General features: G+C 42.5%; 1 protein-coding gene across 1 annotated transcript in view; it reads right to left on the reverse strand.

Moving 5' to 3' along the window:
* The window catches only part of col6a4a (collagen, type VI, alpha 4a), an 84,438-nt gene extending 78,937 nt beyond the window's left edge, over positions 1–5,501 (reverse strand). Inside the window, exon 1 of the mRNA XM_030749465.1 lies at positions 5,461–5,501. The gene's annotated coding sequence lies outside the window, so the exon portion shown is untranslated. The remainder of the gene's footprint in view (positions 1–5,460) is intronic.
* Positions 5,502–6,000: the final 499 nt, after the last annotated feature.

Consider the following 6,000-nt stretch of genomic DNA (forward strand, 5'->3'; position numbering starts at 1 on the left):
AGTCGACTATATTCTTACAATAATTTTGTCGACTAAAACTAGACTAAAACTAAAACTATTCAGATGACTAAATTATGACTAAAACTAAATTACATTTTCGTCAAAGGACTATGACTAAAACTAAATCAAAATTTGCTGTCAAAGTTAACACTCTTCCAGACTTCATGCTATGCTTTAAGAAATGTGTAAACTGATTCTGTTAATTTCATCCAATCAGTGATCAGCGGACTGCAGAACCAATCACTGGTACCTTTTGCGCTGATACTGACACTGCTGTACATCCCTGAACCTAACACAGACTAGATCCATTCAAAAGGTCAGCGTGTAGCATAACTGAGCACTCCCACCTCTCGAACAAATGTGGCCACTTCAGGCTAGAACAGCTGTAAAGCTCAAATCTGAACAATGAGTGATGTCACAGTGTCTGCCCATCTTTTATATACAGAATAGGTTATTACTAAGACACATGTAAGAGACATAATTGTTTTAAAATGGACTGACATTTGCTGCGATAAACCTTCTTTCTAGTCTGGTTTTCACATGTTCTTAGAAACTCTAAACAGTTACAGAAATATTCATTCAGACATAAACACAGTTCTACACACAGAGGAGCCAGATGAGAACCAAAGAACTGACACAACATGATGTATCAGCAGTTACTGGACAGTGATTAATGTTAGCAAAGAAGGTGGCCCATCTTTGGTGCTGTTTGGCTTAAACACAGTGAAATGATGCTGGAAACTGGGCCAGGAGCAATATTCCTCCTTCTGCCTCAGATACAACATGTGTGCTAGCAAGCAACACTTGATAAACAGAACCAGTACAAAAACAACTGAATACACTTTGCATGATGCAGAGCTTCAGGTTTAAGCCAATTTTAGAAGACCCCCAGATGTTTAAAAGACACTGAAAATTTACGTCCACGTGAAAGAGAGACCCACTCACTGTTTCCCCCAGAAATGTATTCAGTTCCCTTTATGAGATCCTGGGTGCTGCTGCTGAGATGAAGTCATTTTTTTCCCCCAAATAAAACAATGAAAATGGGATTGACGATCTATCAGAGCACACCACAGCTATGGTGAAAAAAAAATAATCATCCGCTCCAAGTGGGTGGATTGTTTGTGTAAGTATGATTATATTTCTTTTCTCAGACAGTTAATGTGACTTATCTCCTGCCACATGGATTATGATACAGTGTTGGATATTTCTTAAACGTGGCCAAGTAACCAAACTGATTTAGTGCCTAATGTAGTGGAAGTGAAAGTGAAACTCAGCTCTCCTCGGTGCATCAGTGTAAATACAACCAATTACACTAAATAATATAATATGCAATTAATGTTCTTTTGTTTGTTTGTTTTGCTATTTATAGATGCAAGAACTTTAATAATTTTGAACTAGAAAGCCCCCCCCCCCCCCCCCCCCCCCCCCCCCCCCGCCATCGGTGCATCACAGTGGTTTGGTCCATTGCCGACTTCCTACTCTGAAACAAAGGACACGCGAGATGTTGTTCTTAACGTCTGCTGCATCGAATCAAACCAGCCACAGCTCCTGATACATGTTTGGGGAGCAGGGGGCTTTGCCCACAATTTAAAGACATCACAATTTTTAAAATTGGTTTGCTTTGGTATTTGTCTCCTTTAGAATTTCCTGATTTCCCACCCCGACTGGTCTCCCCATGCCACCACTTTTAAAAAAAGGTTTTGCTGCACCCCATTTCAAACAGAGAAGTTGAGGGTTTTCATGCATTTATAAAGATTTTTATGGGGAAAAAGACATCCAGTCTCCCTGACTGGAGACTCCTAATCACTCAATCCCACTAGAGTAAAAGCAGGACGCCAACTTCGTTGTGACTAGTAAGAATCAGTGGCTGCGTGGTTATTGCATTGAATTTGTCAACATTCAGCAACCAACTGCAAGCACTTGCAGTGAACAGCTGGTGGCCCAGAGACTGAGCATGCAATGCCCTCAACCTGTGTGCAGCCACTTTCTGTAGTTAGGTGTTATCATCAGTCATCGTCCTGAAGCATTTACGTCAATATTTGTGGAGGAATTTCTGTTTCAGAGCTCTGAGCTTCTGTCTGGACGAATTACTGTGTATGTAGAGGATACATACCATTTTCACCAATTTATCACAATTAATCTCCATATTATCACAGACAGACTGCATGTTATTACCATCTTGACCCCATTCAGTTGCAAAGCTGATATCAGACTGACTCCGTTTTATCACAGTCTCGATGCACTAAAGTAGTTTTGAAGACCGTGACTGGCTGTGAGTGGATGCAGACCTGGTCCTCAGCACAAACTCACATGTAAACCTCTGTTTTCCCTATGTGTGTGTTCTAACAGCTAATGTATACATTTGCTTTCAGTCAGACTGAATGTGTACAGTGCTCTGTGCACAAAGTTAGCTCCGCCCACAAAGACATGACTGGCTGAAACGGCCCTGAGGGATCCCAGCTGTGGTTCTTTCTTCTGCAGAGAGCCTGAAGCTTTGCGAGAATATCAGGTCACTAAAGACGCACACACAGTTTGGTGAAGTACGTGTGGGGAGGGGTCTGATCCCAATCTCATCATCTGATTGGTTCCTACCTCCACAAACTCTCCCTTGGTTAGAAATATAAACCCTGACCAAAAAAGGCTCAACTCCCTCTCTTCTACATCTCTCACACACACACACACACAAACACACACACACACACACACACACACACAAGTGTGTTTTGCTATCTTTGTGGGGAATTTCCATTGACTTCCATTCATTTCTACAGCCTAAACCTTACCTTTACCCTTTTCCTAACCCTAACCATCACATACCTAACCCTAACCCTAACCTAAACTCAATTCATACCTTAGCCCTAACTCTGACCCCTGACCCAAAAACAGGGTTTCCCCTTGTGGGGACAAGGTTCCAGTCCCCACAAGGAGCAATTGGTCCCCACAACGTAGTATATGTCAGGAAAATTGTCCCCACAAGGTATTATAAACATACGCACACACACACACACACACACACACACACAAACACACACACACACACACACACACACACACACACACACACACACACACACACACACACACACACCTCATAGGGAGGGAAACAGTCAGTGTGTGAGGAAATCACAGTGCAGCTCGTCCTCAGTGAAAGCCTCTCAGTGGGTCATGGTGAGAAGGGTCGGTCACTCTGAACTCATCACATATGTGCAGCAGGAAAGGAACCCTTAATGACACACAGGTTGTGACTGTGACAGGATGAATTTTCAGCCATTGTTTCTTAAATCTAACTTTGGAGCTCCATGTCTGCATTGATGTGCTCCATGCTCACCCAGACAGTGACTGCTGCGCTTTCAGAAGAGGCAGCGAGCATCCAGGAAATCCTGGAAAGCAGCACTGATACTGCGGTACGCTGAAGCAAAGTGATCCGACCTGAGTGGCTGAAGATGAAGTGACTGCAGACATATTTTAGGTTCCCGTAGGATTATTATGCCATTCAAATTTTTGAGCTTTTCTAAACAAAGTTCAAAGAGTTAAAATGGAAAACAGATGGGCTGCAGATGGAGGTGGAGAGGGCTGGAGGGCGTGGGGTGGGGGGATCCTGTGCTTAAACTAAGCAGAGCTGCTTAAAGTAGAGAAATGCAAATGTCTTCCAAACCTGCAGGCAGAGCTACAGATCAATTGATTACAGGTTTCAGTTCTACTGCAGCTTTTACCAGTTCCAGGATTCCAGCATTTAAGATTGTGGAGCTTTCGATAAAAAGGTCGTTAACTTTGCTCGGTCATGCTTTCTCCAAGAATTTCAGGCGTGCGGTCAGTTGAGTGTCTGCAGCTCTGAGAGCTCCAGCGCAGCCTTGGAGCCTCGGGCAGGACGCCCCTGACCCGGATCAAGACTAAAGCTCAGCAGATTTTTTTCATGTCAAAGTGCCGTGAGGCAGCGCGTTGAGACTCGCACGAAACCATCTTCAGCTTCATCCTTTGTGTCTCTTTTAAAAGCTTTGTGTCAAAGTCATTGTTTTACTCGGCTCCAATAAAGTTTAAACATTATTATTGATTATTTGGCCCCCGTCATCTGAACTTTTTGCCCTGTTTTTTTTCTCTTTGTACTTTTAGTGCTTCAGTTTTTATCTAATGTTACTCCAACACAGGTGGATGTTTGTCCATTACGCTGAAATAATAAAATGAATGTGAGGATAGATTTCCTGATTCTGGATCAAGAGCTGGACCACAGGTGAAGGAAGAACCCGTAAATTTGGAATGAATCTGGATTATTTACTGATCAGTAAGTGAGGAAAATGATACACACGGCACTGATCTTTGCAGAGTTATTAATATGATTATTAGCACTAATCCTTTTTGAAAATAAAACTTAGCTAACAGCTCTACTGGAAGTTTCAAATATTGTTTTCTCAGGAATGTTTTTAGCAGCTTCATCTCAATGATAAGTTTTCCAGGTTGGAAATATCACAGGACTGGATCAGAACGTTATCATCACATCTACTTCCATACATGACTCCCCCTGAGCCGCGAGCAAACCTCTCGCTACAGATACTAAACAGCAGTGATTTTTTTACACACATGAGTAACATCCTCACTCTGGATGAAGAGAATCATCACTTTGTTTTATGATTTGCATTTTGCATTATGTCCTAGCAAATTTCAAGCAACACTGCACAAAACTTTAAAAGCTCCTTGGATTTGGGATGTTGGCTGGAACAGTTTAAAGTGTCACTGTAGTTTCTTGGTGACAGTTTTATGCTTCAGTTATACAGGAAATAACACAAACATGTTTCTTCTGCAGCATCACAGACTGAGCCCGACAAACGCAGACCAACGCAGCATGACTGATGTCCATAAAACCTGTTTTTACAGACTTCTGATGATCACCAATAAAAGCTGTTAGTAAAAAAACCCACCTGCCTGCCACACTGATGAAACCTTAAGGTAATAAATCCAGAGAAGTGACTAAAAATGAAACATCAAAAACAATCATCAAAAAAAAAATAGCTGCAGAAAATAAGATTTCTGCACATTTTAAGCATCAAAAAGCCTCTGCAGAAACGAGTACTTTGAGTATTTCTATCCTGCTAGACTTCACACTTTCACTCAGGTACTTTTACTTTTTCAGAATACTGTTACCATGCACATTTGACATGAAAAAAGTACAATTTTTATAAATTGCACAACTTTGCACGCCAAATAATTCAAAGCTAACAAGTTTGTCCCCAAAGTTCAGTTTATGTACAAGCAGATGTGCAACAAAAGAACCCCTCCTCTGAGAGTTCGGTGTTGGCACAGCTGGATGAACATCGGCCTTTAAAGCGAACTACAGAAGTAAAAGGTGCCTCAGGTCACGCAGCTGCACCAAATGTCACGATCTGCTCTTTATCCAGAATAAACTTATGCACATTTCTGCACACTTCCTATTCATGCACAGGAGTTTGGAGACTGAGAGCCACTTACAGATCTGCTGCTCTGCGTCCGTGCCCTCCACACGTAAAGCACACGAGTCCCACGGCCATATAGGGAGGTGCAGACTTGTTTCTGCAGGAAACGCCTTCCATACTGTCTCCACTCCTCCCACTGGTCTGCATCCTCTGCTGCAGGGGTGGGGGTGAGGGGGGTGGGGGGGGTGGGGTGGGACATATAACTAAAGAATCGTCTTCAGGTAGTGAGTTTACATATTCTTAAGGGAACTGCTTCCTGCTTTCTTTTGTCCTTTTCATTTCAATTTTGCATTTCCTGCATTGCATTTTTCCCGTCCTGATGGCTGCAGCTTGCTTGAGAGGAGGACAAACACCTGTGGCTCAGATGATAAAATAATGTGCACACAAACGAACTGGACCAAACATGCTGGGAGTGAAAGTTCCCCTTTGTGTTTTACAGCTTGAACTTTAGTGTTTGTCAGTGAAGCTCATTTCATCAGCTGATTATAGGAAACCCCCTTCTTCTTCAAAGGAACTGGGTCTCTGGATACTGTAGGTAAACCACTAATAGCATAAG

This window comes from Archocentrus centrarchus, chromosome 16 (genome assembly GCF_007364275.1).
Source record: "Archocentrus centrarchus isolate MPI-CPG fArcCen1 chromosome 16, fArcCen1, whole genome shotgun sequence".
Taxonomy (NCBI): Eukaryota; Metazoa; Chordata; class Actinopteri; order Cichliformes; family Cichlidae; genus Archocentrus; species Archocentrus centrarchus.